The sequence below is a fragment of the Alosa alosa genome, chromosome 6 (genome assembly GCF_017589495.1).
Source record: "Alosa alosa isolate M-15738 ecotype Scorff River chromosome 6, AALO_Geno_1.1, whole genome shotgun sequence".
NCBI classification, from domain to species: domain Eukaryota; kingdom Metazoa; phylum Chordata; class Actinopteri; order Clupeiformes; family Clupeidae; genus Alosa; species Alosa alosa.
Genome location: NC_063194.1, coordinates 8,272,063 through 8,295,124, shown reverse-complemented (window position 1 = coordinate 8,295,124; position 23,062 = coordinate 8,272,063). Strand labels below are relative to the sequence as shown.

Genomic DNA, 23,062 nt, shown 5'->3' with positions numbered 1-23,062 from the left:
TTGCACGGATATAAACGTGATCTGAATGCAAGCTAGAATCTGGCCTGTACTTTAGTTATATTTAATTATAGGTTGAATTTGAGTTGAATTGACTTGAAATTGACAAAGATAATACTGAGATCAAGCATATGAAAAGGTTATATTTATTACTCTCCCACAGCACTGGTAGTTATCATGGAGAAATGCTTCCTCTATATCCGCCGTTTGGTCCTTTCATCAGAACTGCTTTTCTGTGGGAAATAGCTTTGCTTTGCCACTGTTGGGTACATATTGATACGTGTCAGGCTTTGTTCTGCTTGTGGTTTCTTTGTGTCTGCGTGCTTCCTGTGTGTCCTGGAGTCACTGCTCTCATCTGCTGCCACTTTGCTTTCACAAAATGTCAATATTGAATGGGCCTGCACGCTGCTCATAGGCAGGGCATGATTTAAATTGAGTGAGTTTACGCTGGCGTGTGTGTGTGTGTGTGTGTGTGTGTGTGTGTGTGTGTGTGTGCGTGCGTGCGTGCGTGCGTGTGTGCCTGCGTGTGCCTGCCTTGGGGCTGGGCAGGAGTAAATTAATACCCGACACAGATAGCTCAAGCCCAAAGCTCCAGCTGCACTCTGCCATTCTAACCAGGTTACCATAATGAAATGGAATGAACTTGCAAGCGCCTATAAGAAAATGGAAAAACATCAGAAGAACTTGGGCCTCTGCCGTGAAGCCTCATGTTACAGGGAGACCAAAGCTTATTTTAATTGCTGGTAATAATGCCGTCTAATTTCTCTTTCTTTGGTCCACCTCCTCTTCCTCCTCCTCCTCCTCCTCCTCCGACTCCTTAGGTCACTGTTCTCATCAGGGCTTCTGGCCAGTAGAAGCAGAAAGGACAGTGCAGCAGGGAGGAGAGAGTGCTGAATCATCCTCTGAAAATAGAGGGAGAGAGAAGCATTTAGAAATGACCATGTTGACCGATGAGGGAAATCTTGAATGAACACAGTCAGCAATCTGATGAGGTCGGGATGCCAGTTCACCGGTCCTGCTTAAACACTGAGCACCCTCCACGTCGCTCATTTACGACAGTAATGAATTAGGACAGATGTGGAGGACAGATGTGACACGTTTGTCGTCACAATGCCAATTTGTGACTGAGTCATCTGTATCTCACTGCATGGCTCATCTTTTTCCCTCTCTCTCTGTGCCACAATACCACTGCAGTCAGCTTGAGCTCCGCAGCGATCCTGTCAGTGTATTTTTGAATGGGTAATTATAGCAAGCATTCAGAGGTAATTACATTTCCACAAGAGAGTTCTTCATTTTCATTTTTTTTTTTTAATTGTCCCTGCAAGCCATATTATGGAGGACTAAAAATTGCCAACGACAAGAAAATGCTTGTGCTGAGGCAGCCAACTCAGTTCCGAGTTTTAATTGAAATTCTTGTTCCGAAGGCTCTGTACCCATTTGGTCGACGTTGTAATACTTTGTGTTTAGAGTGAACTCTAGTATTTCTGATGCAGCGTGAAAACCATAGAAGTATAATTCAGTTCCTTCCGTTTATCCCTGGTGCTATTGTTGAATTCATTTTCACAGGGGTGAGAGTGTGGCAGTCAAGGGTCCATGCCACAACCCTGGAGAGCTCCTTTTTTATATCAATGGACTGTTATTATGGAGTTCTGGTCATCAAACACCACCTCGGTCCACAAATTACCATCTCAAAGAGAGAAAGGGGCTTGTGACATCCCATTGTGATGGAAATTACTGCAGTTTTACGGCCTTCTTCTTTTCAAAGTGTCCCAGCCATAAAATAGATCTGTCAGCTCACCAGTATTTGCGTTTATGTGGTCCATTCTCTCTTTTTTAACTTTTAAGAGTTGCTGTAGTAGTGACTCTCTGTTTTGGTTTTGTGTACTTTGGTTGCTTGGAGACTGCCACAGAAATATGTCGAATTTTCTACAAGCAAAATGTCATGGTTGTCTTTCCAGGAGGTAGAAAGCAAAATAAAATCGTTCTTGTATGTGACTGCTTATTTTATAATGTGTAGTATGAATGCCAGATTAAACTGGGCATTTTACCCACTTTTATCAGGTCAACTCAATGCAACACAGATGGGCTCCGATAGTGCTCTAGAGCTTTCTACGTATAACCTCTCTCAGCCCTATCTGAAAGGCTTCTGGTGCGAAATTGAAAAAAAAAAACAACAACAACGTGTGGTCCTTCCTGGCAACCAGTCTTAAAATGTCACTTAAGTGTTTCATGGCTTGTCATAGCAACACACACACACACACACACACACAGCACTGCAGAGCATGGAGTCAGCCAGTTGACCCAGCAAGCCAGTGTCTACTACTGAGGTGTTGAGCCCTTACTCCACAGAGCAGGCCAGTGGGTGGGGGTGTGGTGGGTAAAGTCTCACTTAACACAATTTGGGACTGATAAGACTTCTTTCTCAATTAGGCTCCTTCCTGGTGACAAATAGGCAAATGACTGCCAAAGGGCCATTCTGGGGGCAGTGGTGAGTGGAGAGGCGCGATGAAGGCAATATCCCAAATGGTTGGTGGCCCCTGACTGAGATGAGTCAGCAGGCGAGTGAGCTCCTCTGCTGCTGCCTCTGCTGCTGGCCCTCTGATCTGGTCTGTCCTCTGGGTCTCGTCTGGACTTGTCCCTAGAGAGAGAAGTGGGGTCATTCCTTTGGCCAAGTTTCAGCTCAGGAGGCATTTTTGAACATTGAATTGTTGCCATGCTTGCTGATGCTCTGTCATAATGCCTTATACGTTTGTCGTATATGTATCCTGATAAAGGTGTTTTTTTCCCCACTACAGTCAATGACACAGTTCAACCCAGTTTTAATCCAATTTCAGTGACAGACTTACTAGCAGTGATATTTGGAATTAGTTATCTACTGGAGCATGGTATTGTTATCATGATGTCATCATGAACATATTTTTTTTGTTTGTTTTATCTGGGTAATTGAATATGGCACACTGTTTTGATTAAATGGAAAAAAAACCTCTCACTGACAGCAGTGATAAAGCCCTCAACTCTTTCTATGTGCTAATGGACATAATAGATAAAGCACATCAGAAAGCACTTTGAAGCCCATTTCCTAATTAACCCCCCTCCACTGCCATTTTTTGCCCCACTACTTTGTCCTATTCGTCGTACACTCCATTTTTAGGGGAAGCTCTTATCCAGGGCCCCATCTAACCGCATACATAATTAGCCTCTGCTTTGTCTTCCCATTGTCCAGAGCGTGTGCGTGTGCCGGGGCTGAAGAGTGGCCTTCGGTCCATAGAGAGATTGTGGGTTAGGGGGAAATATGTGGCAAATTAAAAGCCTGCTTTTGTTTGTTTTGTTTGGGGTTTTGCTTGGGGGTTTTTAAACTCTGCCAGCCACAAACAAACAAAAAAACAAAACAAAAAACATTACCGAATCATAAAGGAGCCAGGCAGGCAGGCAAAAAAAAAAAAATATGATAAGTCTCTCGCTATGATTTTCTTTTTGTCGTAAAACACTCCTTTTCTTTTTGAGAATCGTGTTAATGCAACGCTACTAAACCATCCTCCATCTATCTCTCTGTCTAGACTGACCTGACAGGCTCTCCAGGGATGGCCGCCCAGGGGGATTCCAAACATTTCCCTCAATTAACTTTGTTTGGAGCGCAGCTACAGCTAAATCCAGATAACGCATTCAGGCAGGCAGGCGGTCAGGCAGGGCTGCTGGGCTGTTGTGGAGCCTGTGCAGGGGTGCACGCTAAAGCCGCCGCTGGTGGAACGTTGCCACGTATTTGAATTAGGGCTCGCAAACGGTGTGCGTCCATCACAGGCTGCTCTGCTTCACGCTAAAAAAACACCCTCGCTAGTGTCTGTGTCTTGTGTCGGCAAGCGGTCCCTGTGCACCCGAGCAGACGCTCAGACGCACAGAGGCAGCAGGCACCCAGACCGCGTCTGAGAGCAGGTAAACACGTGCCACTGACAGCAGCTCGTGGGGTGCAGTGACAGATCAAGCCGCTCCACGAACAATCGAAAACAAAAGAGAGGAGAGAGAAGGAAGACAAAAGGAGGAGAGGGATAAAGGAAGCTTCTCATTAGAAGAGGGAACGTGCACGGCTGTCTGAGGCCTGCAAATAAGGCGGTTGCCATTATCACAGCTTATTACGCCCCAACAGGCGCTAAATAAGATAATTAATTACTACATTTGCTGTCGGCAGTATTGTCTTCTAGAGGCTCCAGTGGCTCCCTACTTGGGTGGGGGTTGAAGTTTCAGATAATTATTATGTAACAACGGTATGTCCCCATTCATGCAGTCACAGTTCATTCCCATTCAATCTCATTCATTCATAATTAGCGAGCCGTGGTGCTTCCATGAACGTAATTGAAACAGGAGATAAGAAACCAAGAGCCAGTGCATTCAGACTGTGACTGGGCATGCAGGCAGCACAGAGAGGAGTCCCTTGTGCTGACACCAACGTGTACACCACACATAGATTTAGATACACTTTAACACACACACACACACACACACACACTCCCTAGCCATACAAATGCATTAAAGTCTAAAGACTAAAGAACAGAATCAAAACACAAACACTGACGCCCTTTACACACACACAAGGAGCCACAAACTTATCCATTTAGTTCACCAGTGCAGTCATTCACACTTGGTTGCACACACACACACAGACACAGACAGACACACACACACACACCCATTAAAGCTGCTATGATGAATGAGTAATACATGTTTCCTCGAGACGATTGTTAAGAGAGAACAGTTGTTTGCTGCATCTGTGTCCATCTCAGCATCAGGCTGTATGAAAACACTAAGCTCTGCCAGAGAAGACGAAGCTGTGTTTCATATTTACCAAAAACAGAGATGGCCTTAAACCAGGTTTTGTTTACTGTTGATGTACTAATCAGAATGTCTTGTCTGTGATCATTTGCAGTTGTCACTATCCATATTTCAAATAGTATACAAAACACGTTGTATTGTTACAGCAGCTTGGCTTTGGTGATTCATCAAACAAATTAATCACCTCAAGATGTTCCATCATTCTGGTGAAACCCCTTAATATTTAACATACATGTATTTTCATACTCAAACTCAAGTACGAAAACACTGAAAACATTTTAGTCATCATAGTGCAAAACAAGATAATCATGAAGGTCACAAAACTGACAAAAATATGTCAAAGTGAGACTAAGCAAAGAACATGCTGATGTCATACAAGTAGGATCCTGTGTGCTTTTTGTTGACTGGCACAGAGAGGGCAGCCATAATCACAGGAGCCCAGCAGGTGGCCAGACCTCTTAGCTCTGACCTCTACCTGGTTACCCTGCACACATGCTCTCTCTCTCTCTCTCTCTCTGTATCTTGCTCTCTGTCCAAAGTGACCGCAACACCACACTACTTGTCCCAAAGTGGCTAATTGTAGCATGTCACACGCCTAGGTCCTGACAGGCGGACAGGCCAGATGAAGTGTTGTGTTGAGGACATTCTGTGGTGCAGCAGACTACCACCATATCCAGCATTTTTCAGACCTGTTTGGGTTGTTGGCTTGAACACAACTTTCCTTTCTGTTTTAGAGAAAGAAAAACAATTGTGCCTCCTCAAAGTGTGCGGGAAGCGGAGATCTTTATCCACCGGTTATTGAGCGTTCAACGGGTAAGTCCAGTGGGATGTCATCACAAACAATTTATCACGCTTTTTCTGGCTCTGTAATATCTGTCTGCATGCTATTCATAGTGCACTTAAGTTGTCCCACTGAGGACCCACAGGTATGTTGCCAGTGGCATGAATGCTGTTGCACAACAGATGGGTGTCGTTGGTCAGCATAGATCAGATGTTGGCTTGACTAGCAGCACATCCTCTCTTTGTTTTGGCTTTGCAGTTGGTTTAGTAGCGTTGCATTATTAAAACCACTGGCTGTGGTTGAAAATGAGCTTTGGTGCGGTGGACGTGTGGCTGCGGCTCTCTATGAGGTTTGGGGGATTGGAACGCGATCCACTTCTGTCTTCACATGAATAAGTTAATTCCCTAGTACTGTGCTGCAGCATCTCCCTGGTCCACTGCTGCAGACCTTCTAATTACCTCCAACATGGTGCAGATGTTTGCACACACACACACACACACACACACACACACACACACACACTTGTAGGGAGGCATAAATGCACAGACCGTTTTTACCCTCCACACTGTGATGGGGTCAACATTGTTATTAGATAGGTCTGTGTAAAACCCACTATCCAAAAGCATGTCTGATCACAAACATAATTGTTAAATTTGCAGGTGCATTGAGTTACTGCCTCATTTCTGGGTTACACTTAAAATACAAAAATGGTGGAGACACAGAGATCTGAGGTGACAAACCCAACATGTCACCTGAGAGCAATTACTCAAAATGTCCCAAGAGTCAAATTAAGAGTCACCCTCTTCATTAACAAAATGAGACATCAGTAAACACCAAACATGCTTGAATCATTGCTTTTGTTATGCTTAGTAAGCCAGTGTCCATTGACCAACCTATTTGTACCACACAGTGTTGGACAGTGCTTCTTTAAGCTGGGATCCAGTATTCCCAGGTTAGCCTATCCCAATGGGAATGCAGTATGCCACTGACTGAATGTAACGAAGGGGACTGATCGTTGTGTATTTAGAAAACATCTGCTGTGACTGAGGCCCATTGTGTGTGTGTGTCGATCTCAGATTAATCCACATGCTTTCCTCTGTCATTAGCTAAACCAAGCTGTGACCACAGGATAACTACGGTAACAAGGAATTGGACAGCCCACTGAAGGTTTAATGGAACCAGCTTTAGTGGCTTGGTACAAATATAATGCCCAATTAAAGTAATAATGTCAAATATCTCATGGAAATTGTCACAAAGTGGATGGCATGTTTTGCTAATAAACAGCAGAGAAAAAAAAAACATGGAACATGAATCCACTGTGTATTTACTCTTATTTAGCTTTTTCTTACTTTGTCAGTGTATTTGCAGACAACCAAAACATTTTTAATTTGTACGTCGTCCTTAAATGTACTGTGATTGTAAGGGTCTGAAATGGAAATCTTAGAGTAAAAACTCTAAAACGGTAAGAAACACTAGTGACAGCAATGAATGAATGATGGTGGTTTTCAATCTGAGTGTTTTTCAGACTTGCCGCCAACAGTGCTGATAGTCCCATACATTCCTGAATTCAATCAATCATCTGGCGGAATGAGCATTTAAATGGCCATCAGTTGGTGATAAGAAACCAGTGTGAGAACCTCTGAAGCTGTCATGCCAATTTTATTCTGCAGTGCCTTCAACTTCCCCACCTGTCCATCACTTCTCACACACACACACACACACACACACACCCACACACACACACACACACACAGTGTTCAGTCCTGTCTCTTCCTCCTTCGCCACTCACACTTCTCAACTGTGAAGAGAGGATCTAGTTTATCTGGTCAGACATGATACATTGCATCTTGGGGGCCCGTTCTGCCGTTGCCCCGGTAACAGCCGTCACATTGGCTGGCCCAACCACACGCGCGCGTTCCGCCGTAATGAGAAGTTGGCGAGGTGCCAGGGTAGTGTCTACCCCCACCATCTCCACCCTCTCAGTGTGTCTCCTCACCATTAGCCGCTCAAGATCCCCCTCTGAATGTGTCCCTCCAGTGGACCCCACCACCCCACCATATTGTACGTTTTTTTTTTTGATCTATCAATTCGGCTCGCTGCAATACGTCTCAGTCTTTGTTCTCTGTTGCCTGCGGACTTTTCAGTATTTCAGGGCACACCGAATATCCTTGTAGAATAATGAATTGTGAACTCCTATATAACTGAGTAAGTTACACATGTTCTAGGAGTGTGAAAATCTCCCCTGATGAATAAAATTAAGCTTTGCTATTGCTCCTATGTCTTTCCTGTCCACAATCCACAAAGCCAGTCAGGGCTTCAGCCTTATGATACCTATTGCACAGCATCAAACCACCCACAAGCAAGCAAGCAGTTACCCAATTTGTTGGCATTGTGATTTATAGTGTACACACTGTGACATTGTTGAATACATGGAATAGGTGGTTGGTAGGGCTGATGTTTAAACTCCTTCCTGTTTACCCTGGGCCTCTTTGTGCTAGTCCCCTCAGCGTCAGCCAAGTCTCCACTAGGCCACAGTGAGCTATTTATGCACTTCAAAGGTGAGGCAGCCTCGTCCAAGCCAGTCAGATGATTTGAATAAGACGAATGTTGTTAACGACAGGCCTCACCAGCTCACAGAGGAATCCCAGTAATGTTAAGACGTATTCATTCAGCTAGCTGCGGCCATGGGGGCAGGGGTGTCTGTGACACTGATCATCTCAAAGATTGGCTATTGACTACTTTTTTACCCTGTGCAACACACTGCCTTTGTATAGGGGTTTGTACTGGGCAGATGGAAAATGAAGGTATCTTTCTATGCCTTTGTCGTAGTCCAGAGGCTACTTGACACCATATTCAAGCACCTAGAAGGAGAGAGTCACACACAGGGTAATGCATTGCGCCGTTAATAAAAGATTTATAGACGCCACTGCCCAAACACATTATTAAGTATTCATATATTTGTAAGGCTCAGCAGACTCCCTCAGGCCCCTTTCTAATCAATGGATTGCTGTGAGGATAGCAAATAAGTGAAAAGAGTAAGACAAAACGATTTAGAATGCACACTCCTTTAATTGTCAATGCACCTTAATGTCACCTCTTCTTATTCTCTTCAAGACACACAATTACAGATATACATACACTATCTCTCTCTCCTACACACACACACACACACAAATGCATACATACTCTCTCTCTCTCTCTCTCTCTCACACACACACACACACACACACACACACACATACATACACTCTCTCTCACCCACAGATCAGACACATAGACACTCAAAGCTCACTCATTCTCATTTGCATCCTATCCCCTCCCTCCTCATTCAAAATCGGGAATGATCAGGTCAGCGTGGATTGACCTGCTCGCTGCTGCAGCTTGATTGCAGAGGCTCCGATATTTATGCCTCTCTTCTGAATAATTGCATATGTATGGAGCCCATGTGCCATTATAGGCTCTGGGGCTGGGAGATGCTGAGAGAGGAGAGGAGTCGGACTTGTGTCTGTCTCTGGGAGGTTTCCAAGGCGCCGGAAGGCGGCTGGATGGCTCATTAGAGCTGGGGTTAAGGGCGGCCGTATAAAGCCATTATTAGAGTCCCCAAAGAGACCCGCAGATTCGTACTCTCCTCCCACAACTCGTCTCTCTCTCTCATTTACACACACACACACCATTATAAACCTCCAAAAGCACAAGCTCTGAGTTTTATACATTCCAAGGTGAAGTGTGTGTGTGTGTGTGTGTGCGTGTGTGTTTGCCAGGGTGTTCTAGATAGATGGTAGATTGACAAAAAAATAGAAGAAAACATTGTTATAATTCAAGGATGTTTCATTTACTTAGTCTGAAAGACAAATGTTTCCTCTGCTCACCTTTCTCTACCTCATAAATTGATCCAAGTGCTGTTGACCACTTTAGAGCACCTGGAGTTGGGCTTACATTTTGTGCAACACATAATTTTGTCATTTGTTAGGACTGGAAATAAATGGAGGAAAAAGAGCTATGACTAAATCAATTTTCTGTACATTAACTTTACATTTGCTTCAGAGACCACTTCTCACACTATTTGACATATTACTGAGTTTCACAAACTCCAATACATGCACACACACACACACACACACACACACACAGACTTGTAGGGCATTGACAACAGAGAGGCACAAATGCACAGACACGGAAACGCCTCCAACCTGCCATGATAAAAAACAATAAAAAACACATACAAAACAGAGGCAGTTGGTGATTCCATTAAACGTGATTCGATTAAATGTGAATTTCACCGTGGGCCCCATTTTATTTTCTTCCCTGAGCTTCTGCCGTAGTGTTGGAGAGCCAGGCGCCATGGTGAATCACCAGCGCCTCAGGTACTCTGACTTTGAAATTCACACATACACTTGTGCTTAGTAATTTTAACTCAGCAGAGGTTCCAGGCGAGGAGAGAAGGCCTGGGGTGCCATTGGGTGAAGGAGCTTCCTGACGTGAATTTAGATGCATGATGCATTCTTTGTGCAGGAGGTGAGAAAAGGGGGGGGGGAGAGAGAGAGAGATGAGGTTGTGAATTATTGAGCAGGAGGTGGGGTTTGCACATGCAAATGAAAGTCATCTGCCCCCCAAAAGTTTGAGACACACCATGCAAGGGGTGTCTGTGTTAAATATGAATTGCATATTTGAATGACAAAAAGATGTATTTGAGGATGGCCTCGTGACTGTTGATTTGCATAGATGACAGTAGTTGAGGAGAAGGTAAAGACAATTAAGGAGCCACTCTGCCATCTATATTTCTATCATCCAAATACTGTATATAGCATGGGGCAATGCAGTTATTCCATCACATTCAGTGAATGGCGGTATTACTCCCCTTTTGCACATTAAAATGTAGAGCAACAGCAGGTCTGTGAAATTACTTTAATTTTGGCCCTGGTCTTCTAACTGCTTTAACAAAGTAAGGCTAACCTAAATACTACATCATTTAAATCTCAAGGATTATCTTTAAGGACTAAGTCATGCACATAGAAACTATATTTGCATTTCAAGGCCTGGTGCAAAGGAACATAAGCAGGGAGACATTGGCCAAGCCCTCTGTCTGAACAATCATACGCAAATGCAAAAATCTGGTTAGGTTATGAAGGACTCCTGAAGGACATCGTTGCATTGTTGGTTGCTTGGAGTCATTAGATAGCGGCTATGGAGAGAGGCGTCTCCTCATACCCAGGCCATTTAAATCACAGAAGGCAAACAAAATCTGATGCAAAATAATGGCCAAACGGAGCCCACTGATTGAAAATTCATTCAAGTGAAATAGTTGCTACACCACATACCGAACATCATAGAGTCTCTATCTCCCTCCCCCACCCCTATTCTGATTCTCAAGGGGTTAACAGTTGATGGAGCGGTGGCTGGTGTATTAACATCTGTAAATGACAGAGCCCGGGCCTGTGCGAAAATGATAAATCCCTCAGCAGAGAGCTCGCTGCCTTGATAAATAAATGGGAGTCTCAGAGGCATGGGCGTGCTCTGCGGCGATATATACGCCGACCTGTGAAGATGGTCGGACAGGTAATTGGTTGGATGCAGAGTGTAATTCAGCCCCAACAAATCTATTTCACAGCTGGCACTCCGTCTGAGGACGTGGACATGAGGAAGGGTGAGAGACAGATTGAGATGGAATATAATAGTGGTGGGTGGGTGGGGGTTGATGCTGTGGTAGAATTGGGCTTGCTGAGGGAAGAAAATGAAAAATGGTGTGTTGGGTCAGAGAGAATAGCTTGTGGAGGGGGGGTGATGTATATTATGGATTTGGAAGGCTACAGAAATATGAATGTAGAGATGATGATGAAAGGGATGAAGAAAGATGAATGTGTGTTAGGGATGGAGATATATGTGGCCTTTCCAGAGGTGTGTTGAATACATAATCATAATGTCTTTGAGTATATACAGCTCCTTTTTGAACGTCCAGTGGTTGAGGGGTCAAATGGCTTGTCTTACCAATAAGTGTTTAAATGACAAATATCCTGTATTTAATTGCTCGTTCCATTACCTGTTTTGAACTTAAAATCTAAAAAATTGTAGAAGGTTCTTGCCATGACTGCTCCATCTCCTACACTTTTTTTGTACATCATCGCCACCACTGTTGGTATATTTTAGGTGAGACTAGCACACTTGGAGGGAAGTCTCATGAAGCTGCCCCAGCCACATATTTGTTATGCAAAGCTGCTCCCCTCCTCTTCCCTTGTCTGCCTAAGCACAATGGAGCAGCCCATTTTCCCAGGGTCCTTAGTCCCTGCAGCCTGGGGGGAGAACAGGCCACTGGCTTGACCATGCTGACCTCTGTCCCAGTCCCAGTGCTGCTAATGCACACTCACACACACACACACACAGATAGTGAGAGAGAGAAGAGAGAGAGAGGAATACACACAGATGCAGCTGCCCCTGCTGAGCCAGTCTCTTCACCAATCATCAATATTCATGCTTCATACAAAATTAATTCACACCACCAAGGCCCACAGCAGAGCTTCCACCATCTAATGTGTTCAGTGTCACATTTTCATTTTGTCGTAACTTAAAGTTCTACCCCATTTTAAGTGATATTATTTTTTCAGAGAACTGACTTGTGTATGATGATTGGTTTTATTTCCCAAGAAAATTACTACTCATCTGTCATAAGTTTAAAAACAATACAAATGGTATTATTTCATTGTGCTTTTTAGGGGGCGTTTTAACTTTCAAAATATCAATAGCTTGATTTCTGCAGGGGACCTAGCACAATCGGTACTGAAGCTGTATTTGTTTGTACATACACATGATGAACAATAATATAAGATATATAAGAATAATAAGAACCACTTCACCCTATTCCTCTTGCTGGGCAATATGATTGAGCATAGTGAGCAAGTTGCATCTCGTTCTTAATAACCCTGCGTCTATGGCCGATATTATATAACTTAGCAGAGGGCCTCTACATCTAAAATATGTCTGTAATGTATCCCTGCTCTTTTCCGGACTTGTATGCACCAAAACATAGGAATGTGACTCTTCTAGAACTCTGCATGGACATGCACAAGTATCTGTTCTGGCTTCCCTTGACTTCCCTGGACACTAAATCTGTCATGCCAGTGAAATTGTGCTTGGAATGCAATGAGGTTCATAAAGAATCTAGGCAGAGGATGCACAATGTTTTGTGAAAGTATAGCATACTAAGTCAACTGAGGGAACCATTCTAGTCAAACTGGACAATGGATTACAAACTTAATGTTCAACAGTAATTATGTGAAAAAATAACGAATAATAGTAGAACCAGTAGACCAGTTAACCAAAAAAATAATGAGTTGAAAATAAGAATTAATGACATTAACATATATATATATTATATATCAGGAGTTCATGAAGTCTTTGTGGTAGAATCAGGTCAACGGTCATCACTGTCAAAAGTGTCTGCCAACACAAGCTGAATGACTGTCTTCAAAAGAGCACACGAGTTGACAGTGTTGAGCCATTTTGAACTGTGCTGTTGCTTTGTCTGCAAAGTGAAAACGTAGGCAAATTCCAGACCAGTAGCCGGACTGTATTTACATTGTTTCCCATTTGTTTGGTTTCTCTGCCCTGCCTATGGTTGCTTAGTGACTTTTTGGTTCATTTTTTTTGTCTTCAGTTTCTATTTAAACTAAAATAGTTTTCTCAACAATGACATTTGAGTTGTAAACAAACAAGTCAAATGACCAACTCAACAATGTAGAAGCAATGGAACATGTACATGTATATAGCCCAACATAGACCTCAAAACTATTTGCACATTACTGTTGAGATAAATACTTTCCTAAAGTAATTATTCAGCATAAGGTTGTCTGCAGTTTTGTTTCTTACATAGATCTTGTTGTTACAAAGTCAGAGGAAAGACCATATGGAATGTAAAACAGTAGACAACATTGCTCTGAGACCTGACATAGCCTGTAGGCTACAGTCTGTTAAGAGACATTATCAATCATGTCATTAGACCCATTTGATTGTATGAAAAAAACATGGATATTATGTTTTTGCTATTGTCATGATTGATACTATGGCCAGGGCTATACAATAACTTGGTATATGCCTAATTATTAAATTTTGCAGGAAAACCAAGGAGGAGGTCCATAATAGGTCTTCAGCTCATTTAGGTTGTGTGGAAGCCATGCATTATTTTAATCCGGGCCTCCCCTAATCATTTAAACAAAGGGGCGGCATCTTTCTAATTTTAGTTAATTCCCACTTAAGAGAAAATGTTTCTGAGGTGGCACAGGGGTCTTTGGAGTAGGCCCAATGCCACTGAAGATTAAATAATGCAACACAATAACCCAGGGATTATGTTGATTTGACTGTTACTTTGTGTCCATGTACCCGCTGGAGCATTGCCGTCTAACGTTATCCTAGATTTGTTTCGATATCTAAAGTAATAATGTTGTTGGACTTTAAATATTCCGCGTCAATTCTTGGAGGCAACCATTTTGAAACAGGCGGAGGAAGTGGTCTTTGAGCTGATCTCATGCTCTTCCTGCGTTATTCTGTAGCTTACTCGGTACAGGGAGGAGGGATATGTTAGCGATTGAAGAAAATGGCGACCGTGCAGGACAAATGTCTCCCCTCCTAGATTCAACTAATGCGTTGAATTTCCTCAGCCTTACAACCTGTTTTCATTTATTCTCTGATGCACTTTAATTTTCAAGAGGTATGTAAATATGCAGCAATATTTTTGTTTCACCCAGTGTCGTTGATTTGAGGCAACTGCTATCAAAAAGAACTTACCGATGATCTTGAGCTAGGTGTAGTTTGCCCAGTGGTCGGCTTGAAACTGCTGTGGAAAGTTACCTTTTAGCAACGTGTTCTCCGAAAACCTACCTAATAATGATATGTGCGAGAGTTATCTGAGATTGTCTAACAGAAATGTTTTGATTATACAGAAAAGGTAACTTGTCGAAGTGAGGTTTTTGGTTGTTTCGATAGCTCCTAGCGATAGCTAACGTTAAGTTAGCTGTTTACATTGGTTACTCCCGAGTGGTAACGTTGACGTTTCCTAGTGCAATTAATTAAATAGCAAGATCAATACTATATACGCCTGTAACTTAACAATGTACATTATGTTGTCGCCAACATTCTTGCTTGGTTAGTGCGCATTTCGAGTTGGTCGACGCTTACCTTGAATAGCTCTCAGCTTTTTCCCTTGAGTGGGGGTTGGTTTCCAGATTGCAGTGGTTTTAGCAAGCATACTAAAACGTTAGCACTTGCTACATTAAAACAGAAATCAGTTTGCAATCAAACTTAAGTGAACATTAAAGAGTTAATTTCATTCGTGATTTGCAGTAACATTTAACTCCAGCACACTGCTAAGGATAGATGTACGTTATCGGATTGGAAATAGAAATGGGATCATCGCTAATGTTGCAAGTGAAAGATTAACATAGACCTATGTTAACGTTACTGAATGATCGATGTGTAGGGGGCAGTCTCGACAGTACCGATACACTTTTAGGGTTTAATGTTCTCCAGCCATACTTATTTTTGGCAGACGTTGATTAGAGTTAACATTATGCGTGTTTGCATGCGGCAACTCACAATAGTGGGCTAGCTGTTGGTCTGAAGCAATTGATCACATGTTATGTTGTACATCTGCATGGTTAATGCGTCTTAAATAACTTCTAAAATATATGCAATGATGTCTTGCCTCCTAGATAATGTTGAGATGATTGCAGGGATAGGCTTTAGTCAGCTACGTCGCACCCATTTCGGTTCACACAGAGGGATGCATGAAATGTACCTTTGATAACAGCTAAGGTCAACTGTTTAGCTTTTAGCTCATATAACTTGGCTAACTTTTTCAAACGTTAGCAGAGGATGTATGCATAATTAAATGCTTACAGATATTTGCCATTTGATAATTCAATCGAATCTCGAGTGGACTATATATTTATGGCGGAAATTGCATATAATATAACCCGGCATAGTTTATGTAGGGATGCCTACTTTGTCTGATATAGCTCGCGGGCTGGCTAGCTAAATACGCAGCTCTGGTGTTGCGCAGTTAAGGCTAGCCAACGTCGACGCCTCACAAACATGTTTCGGATCATTAGCATTAACTAGACCATGTCTGACGGTCAAATTACTTTTCTCAAAGAATTGTGCATGTTTTGTCCAAATAAAGCGTTCCTGGGAGTCAGTTTTGCGTTTGTTACAAAAATGAATTCCTTAGCCAGCTAAAATTAGTCTCCCTATCAACATACAGAAAGCATTTTTGTTGAAATAAGGTAACGAAGGTTAGTTAAAGATAGAAACGTAGCCTTTGGAAATTGCCGTGATTTAAATATAATGCATGTTTCAGCTTTTCAATTGCCTTCGAACCATAACATTAGCCATATCCCGGTGCCTCTATTAGGTCAGACGTGTACTGACGCATGATATCCAAAATTCAGATGAAGGATTTACCGAGTTGGTTGGTAGGCAGGTAGCCAGTGGATTGATGCAATAATCTTATGTTTTACTATTTAGATAAAATTAACGTGTAAGTAAGGCAAATTGCTACGCTATAATGGTTGTCTTGTTCTAATGCCTTTTCAGTGTCCGTTTTGCTATTAACAACGATGTCTTTCCATTTAGATAATTGGATGCTTTTGCCACCAAAGACACTGAAGAGAAACATTACAGGTCAGTAGTACCTTTCACATTTATAAGAGCAGTATGATGGTTACCCTATACTGAGCAGATGCTCTGTAGTCAGTGTTGTAGTTTCAGAAGTGTAGCCTATGCCCTTCTAGTTTATTCCTTTTCAAGCCTGTGCTGGACTCAAATCACTAGCCTAAAGCTGGGTCAAAGCAACAGCAGCAGCTGCTGCTGGTGTAAGCACATGTAGTTCCGTTTGAATTAAAGGGGGTGCGAACTGCTGAGTAAGCTTAACCATTTTCAAATGCAGAATGTAAACGGTGTTTGTGTAGCTCATTGTACCTATACAGTATACAGGTCAGTGAGCTAACAAAAGCCTATCTCGACCCCCACTTTGAAATTGAGCTCAAAAACCTCTATTTACTTAAAAAGCAAGAAATCTGTATAGTCCCACTCCCTCTAATTAGTCATTATGTTCGAGTCTTAATTAAAGGCTTGAGTACAGGAGCAAAGTAATTGTGCAAAATTGAGAATCAAAATGATTTTGAATAGGTTGAAAATGGGAACAAATCCAGAAATAGACTAGTGTGGATTTATTTCAGGTTTGTGTTTCATATGAAATCAAAACAATTCCAAATCATGATTCCAATAATAAGCACCTTTGTGATTTTCATTTGTCTGCTGTTGACTTTCTGAATCAGTTTTCTCCTGTTACATGATTATGAAGTCCACTGTGACCAAGAGAGATTATTCTCTTATCAGAGATATGAACATTGCCCTTACAGACCTAGTGCTCCACCCACATATAAAAGAAAAGTAACAACTGTAAACATCATAGAACCATTATTTGTTCATATGTTAACATAAGATAAGGGGACGATACGGTTTGCTACTAGACAATGGATGTGCTCACAATTCACCAATGTTGATTGCCGCTACTGTAGTGCCAATTACCTCAGATTGCTAGTTCGGGGTTTGTCCAGCTATCTTACACATAGAAAGTATAATTCAAAGGCAGGTTAACGTGTGCTATGGGTCCTAAAATGTACAGTGCTCTCTCTTGACTTTCATAGTCACTCACTTTGCTTGGTTCGGATGGAATTCCTTTGATCTGAATTGAATTAAAATGTGGTCAGATCAGGACTGTTAAACTGGAATGTTCTTTAAAAAAGTAAACACATCACATTGATGTTCAGCTTACCAGGGGTCTATGGTTTTGATTGATGTAGCACACCCCAAACTTAAACTTTGAGCTTTTTCTTAACTTATGAGGATTTTGGTGGAGTTTTTTTATTTTAATTTTATTTTTTTTGGGGGTTGTTTTGCTAAACTGACCCACTTGGGTTTGAATTAGGAAGGCGCCTATTGTTCAAATAAATATTGATGTGGTCAAAAATATTTGTCAGGTAGCTATAACCTTTTTGTCATGAAGTACTTTTTTACTGACTATCCAACAGAAACATACAGATAGAAATGATATACACATCAATGCATAGCCACATTAAATTAGATATTCATTTATTGACAGACATGTATGACATTTCTATTGCGTTGAAGACATAGCAGTTCTATTTGCAAAAATGCATGACTCATTCCTCAGTCTGGCTGTACATATAGGCCTGAAGATATACACATTTCACTCATTTCGCTCTGTATAAGATTAGCAAGGCCGAAATGGCAAAGTATGTTCCCACCCCACTGTGTCCGAAGGCATGTTTGCACCCGCCACTTCTGACACCTTTACATGTCACTCAAAAGGGACTGAAGGCTTATCCCATCACCTTGTCACGCTCTTCTAAACGTTGGTTTACCTAAAGTCAACCTGTCTCCAAGCAGATTTCAGAGCACTAGTTCCCAATGAGAACTTTGGCCTAGTCTGACGAGCCCAGCATACTGTATGCCTGATTAATTGTGAACAGTCTATAAGACCACAAGATATTAAATGAAATCAAAACAATTCCACAAGATTTTTTGATATTTGAGTTTTGGATATAGGTAAAAAAGCAATATGAATATCCAAAGTGAATAGGAATGATATAGATAATATTTGATATGTTTCCCCTTAGAGATCATTCTTGATCAGAACATCCATTAGTTTGTGGCTCTGTAGCATTATCTACATTGGAGAGGATCTAGAAAACCACTCTAAGGTGACATGGGGTCTTGCTCTTTTTGATTTTGACTAATAGTCCTCTCAGCTCTGCTGATTGTTTCTCATTCATAAACAGATGCCCCTGTCTTTGTGTGTGTGTGTGTGTGTGAGTGTGCGCGTGAGCGAGCAAGGGAGGCTCCTGTTCTGGAGCTGACCATCTGGTTAAACACTTATGGGACAAAGAGGCTTGTCTGGGGGAAGGGGGGGTGGGGTGGGGTGGGTTGAGGCTTCAGGGAAAGTGCGTTCTCTGCCCTCAGTTTCTTGAGGTGACATGAGTTTGTGTCCGCTTGCTTTGCAAGACAAGAGCTGCATTGCAGAGCAGAACACTTCAAGGTCTTGCCAAAACATAAACTAAAATTGAGAAAAGATAGAAAACAACCTGTAATCTTAACCCTGATTGCCAGATGTCAACACAGTGGGCCAAGTCTATGTTTAGTCTAGGCAGCCTCAAATTCCATGATATAAGTATCTGGAATTTATGTGATTGGATATTGCAGGTTAATACTTACCTTTCAGAATTCCTAAACTTGATATCAAAACAGGAAAAGTTATCAGTTCAAAGCTACGTCTATTGTTTTGGAAACCATTTTTTCTGATTAATGCCATCCTCAGAAGACTGCAAAGATTTGGAATTTTTTTTTAAAAGACTACAGTCTCAGACCCTCTCACATCTGAAGACAAGTCATCGAGTTTTTAGGTCAGACTAGTCACAACAACTAGTTGCAACAACTAGGGATCTTGCAGGGTCACTTTACAAGACCGCGACTAGATTCCATTAAATTATTTCCCATCGTGCACTAGATATCAACAGGAACTCAAAAGTTAACCTACTCATATCAATCATATTTTCATGTTTCGTGCAGCATTGTTTCATGTGTGATATCCCTAACCGATATAGAGTTGTTCGGTCACGTGGAATAGCCGACTAATCATTTATAAGAAAAGAAATAACAAATAATCATATAGGCTACAGCTGTCGCCTACTTTGCCCCTTCCTGTTTGGTGATGGAGAGAGGTCACTATTGATTTTCATATTGTTCACGTCGCTATTTGCCGGAGCCACAACTAAAAGATGATATCAAACATGTTTGATATCGTTGTGATGGCAAGACTAGAATAAGACTGACCTGCAGTGACTTAAAACCGTTTAGATTAGCACCTTGCACTAAACGATCTAGTTGATGGGAGCGCACCACGACTCCAGTAAAACTGCCATGATTTCATTCCGACTTTGAAATTTAGTCGCCAACTATTAAATCGCTCAAAAATCATATGGTGTAAGGCTGACATAAGTCGTTTCCTGGAGGATTACACCATGCAGTATGATCCTTCTGCAATCTCATGCAAAAGTGACATAAAAATTAACCATGCAAATGTTAGACCCAAGATGAAATGATGCCCTGAGTAACAGCTCTAGTGACATGGTTTTAACTGATTTTTACTTATTCATGAAAACATTTAATTATGTTACTGTAGATTGGATTACAATTACAGTTAGTTAGTTAGTTGCACCTCCTCAGGTGACCCTTGTATTTGTCTGATTTTGGAATCAGAGCTGTAGTCCGGTCTTTTCTTGTACATAACTTAAGGGCGAGAAGAGACTTGCCACTGACTGCACAAGTGCTTAATCCCCTTCACCACTGGTTGATGCCCTTTCCTCTCTGGGTTTGTGTTAAGTAAAGTGTGCAGGAATCCTGGCATATCAGCTATGGGAAATAGCCTGCAAACAAAAAAAAACATACTTTGCCGAGAGCTTGCCATGGAAATAGCCTGTAGCGCAAAGCCAGTCTGTTGGTTTTGGGATCAAGCAGTAGCCTTGAATGAATTATAATGCTGACTTGGTACAGTAGCGGTCCTGATAACGCAGAACATTTTGTGCTAATGGTTTCACAGATACGACTAGGAAAAAGAAAAATTCCCTGCCTCAAGCTAATTGAATTATTTCTAATTAATGGTAATTTTCATTAATTTATGGTGTGACCACTTGGATCGGTTGTGCTGGTAGAGTGTTTATGGATGTGGGCCTGACCCACAGAATCAGTTAGCTGTTTATAGAGTAGTAATTTACCAGTTTAATCCCTTAAGGAGATTAGGTGGAGCTTTCTCCTGTTTTCTAATTGCGTTACTGCATCATTTATTTCGTTGTGCTAAAGCAAACCAGCAGAAGGTGAAGGGCTCTGGGTTGCCTTTTTGAGAAAAAATGGGGCCCGTTTGGATTAATAGATTAACAAGTGTCTTATTTACCGTGTGATCCTTCCCCTTTGCAGGGAAATCACACAGTTACAAGGACAGGAAGAATAGTCAATGGAAGAGCATCAACAGTGGAGCGACGAGCAGTGAGCAGACACTGATGTGAAGGTAAGAGGTTTGTTTACTCTTTTCTCAAATTCAAAAATATTCATCTGAATTTTGGTTGCTACCACTACCCTCATTTATTAGGTTCCATTCATACATGAAACTGTTTTGCATGTTTTCTAAATTTTAATGTTTCTGGTCAAGCAACTTTGTGTTGTGCATTCTTTCATTTTGCCTAGCTCACACATCCAATAGTCAGTAATTGCCTCACTGGATTCCACTTTTCTGTGTGGATTTTATCTTTGAAATGCAGTAAACGAAGGGATGTACCAGAGCTCAGGTAGAGTTTGGTGAGCTATAAGTAGTAGCGGGGGTTGCATGTTTTTTTTTTTTTTTTCTCACTGGTGGAGGTCGAAATGCTGATAGCTGTCCCTTTTATCTCTGACCTTGTCTTCACTGTGCCTCCGGTGGCTTAGGCCCAGAGCCAGTGGTGTGACTGACGCGCAAACTGAGCAGTATGTCGCAGTGAGATGCCAGCAATAGGATTATGGCCACAAGGAAACTTATGACATGTTTCCATCGGTGTGACATTCAAGTACAAAAATTCATTATTGGAGACAGTCAACATAGAAACTGTGAACTTTGTTACCAAAGGTCGTCTTATAGCCTTAATAAAATGAAGTTGATGTACATGGAGAGCCAAAACCTCACCCCTTTTAAAATATTTATACATGCCTCTTGTAGCTCTCATTCAATGTTTTCCATGTCTATGTATTGTTGGCATGGTATATATGTGTTTATTTTCTATGGGCAGGATATCTACGTACTGGTAGCATGGGTATAATTTTCTTTTTTCTTTTTATGGGAAGGGAACACAGTAGAGTAGAGTCAGGTTTCTAGTCCTTAGTGACACCTTCTTGGCCTCTGGCCCCCTCCCCTTGTGACTCTGTACTTATCTGCAGTCGCAGACGTCTCAGTGGCCACCTCGTGATGTTAAATTAATTAATCAGGGTGGAAATACTGTTTCCAAAAGAATGTAATCATCGGGTTTCACGTCAAAATGATGCGCCCGCCTGCCGTCCCTGTGCAAAGATGCGTCATGAAAGTCCCAATGATTGCTTGAGCCAAAGCTGTTAAGGCTGAAAGAGTTTGAGGCTGAGACAGTTTTTATTTATTTTTTTTAGAAAAACTTTTGAGAAGACTTGGTGGACATCGGTTTTAAAACCATGCTTTTAAGGCACCGGTTAGAAGATCATCTCTGGATTGTGTGTGCGCGCATAGTTTCAGGCTTTTGTCATGCCGCACTGATCTGACCACACAGACATTGTTTTGAATACCAGCCATCAATCTTCAGCCTTAAGACGGCCAGAAGCAAGTGTTCAAATGAGAGCCATGTGGAAAAGTTTCCTTTCCTTTTCCTTTAATCTTTTTTTTACATTATTGACTGGGTGTCAGACCTGTGCATGGTTTCGGGATGAAATGGAAAGCTTTACTCGGATGATTTGTGGACTCAGTGATGATCAGTGAAAGCTTGGGTTTGTTGACTAAATCCTGTGGCTGTTGCTTAGCGATGACTGCTCGCTCTGAGCCCTCATAGCATAGCAGGAAGTAAAATACCTGCGACGATGGCTCACTCCCTTTTAACAGGGATGTCTGAGCTGAAAGCCCCTCCATAGTAGACATGCTACTTGAGTACTGATATCAACCCCTCAAAGTTAAATAGAACAACCAGTGAAAGAAACCGGAACAATAACTGTAAAAAATTGAACACTGCTCTCAAAGATGATTTGGATTGTCACCTTTTGGATTTCAAACTGCTTATTACAATAGACTAGATTCAATAAACTAGAATGACCAAGCTGTGATTAATCTGATGGGCTAAATTTGGGAAAGCTGGTTTACTGTAATGTCTGTGGGTAATGTTTGACAGTGATGTCTACAGTGAGACGGTGTGAAGATTTGCAATGACTTCCTGGCTGTTATCCTTTTGCGCTTTGGCTCACTGCGCAATGCTTCTGAAACAGGAAGCGGCGGTCAAGAAATACTCAAAACAGCCGCCGCTGCAGCAGCCCCCACAGCACACCTTCAGTCTCCCGGAAGAGGTTGCCTGGTCTTCATGGGGGCTTGGCAGCAGATTTGGGCACACAGTTGCATTTTTGATTTCTCTGTTTTTTGAAAACTTCTGTCTCTCTGCTACATACAAAGTGACTTTAAGACTCCACCACCTTTCTCTACCTAAACCCAAGTAGCCTCCGCCTCTCCCCCGGAGGCAGTCTGAAGCGGTGCTCGACTCTCGATCGTTCGCGCCCTCTCCCTTTCTCCCCCCCCAGTACAGCATGTAGCAGGAGGAGCCGGCAGCTCTCACTTAAAATGACACCAACCGTAAAATG

General features: G+C 42.1%; 1 protein-coding gene and 1 long non-coding RNA gene across 8 annotated transcripts in view; one reads left to right on the top strand and one right to left on the bottom strand.

Annotated features, from left to right (window-relative positions):
* Positions 1-742: 742 nt before the first annotated feature.
* LOC125296882 lies at positions 743-15,069 on the bottom strand. 2 transcript variants are annotated; one of them, XR_007193872.1, is made up of 4 exons: positions 14,768-15,069; positions 14,378-14,470; positions 2,387-2,635; positions 743-899 (listed from the first exon to the last, which is right to left on the bottom strand). It is a non-coding gene; the product is annotated as an uncharacterized LOC125296882 (long non-coding RNA). The 2 variants fall into 2 exon arrangements; XR_007193871.1 differs by having other exon boundaries at positions 743-2,635.
* LOC125296880 (trinucleotide repeat-containing gene 6A protein-like) overlaps positions 14,034-23,062 on the top strand; it is a 32,831-nt gene continuing 23,802 nt past the window's right edge. For 3 of the 6 annotated variants that reach the window (XM_048247000.1, XM_048247003.1, XM_048246996.1), the window contains exons 1-3: positions 14,036-14,300; positions 16,223-16,270; positions 20,645-20,735. The gene's annotated coding sequence lies outside the window, so the exon portion shown is untranslated. Of the gene's footprint in view, positions 14,301-16,222; positions 16,271-20,644; positions 20,743-23,062 lie in introns of all 6 variants that reach the window. The other 3 variants (XM_048247002.1, XM_048246997.1, XM_048247001.1) reach the window with 3 other exon arrangements.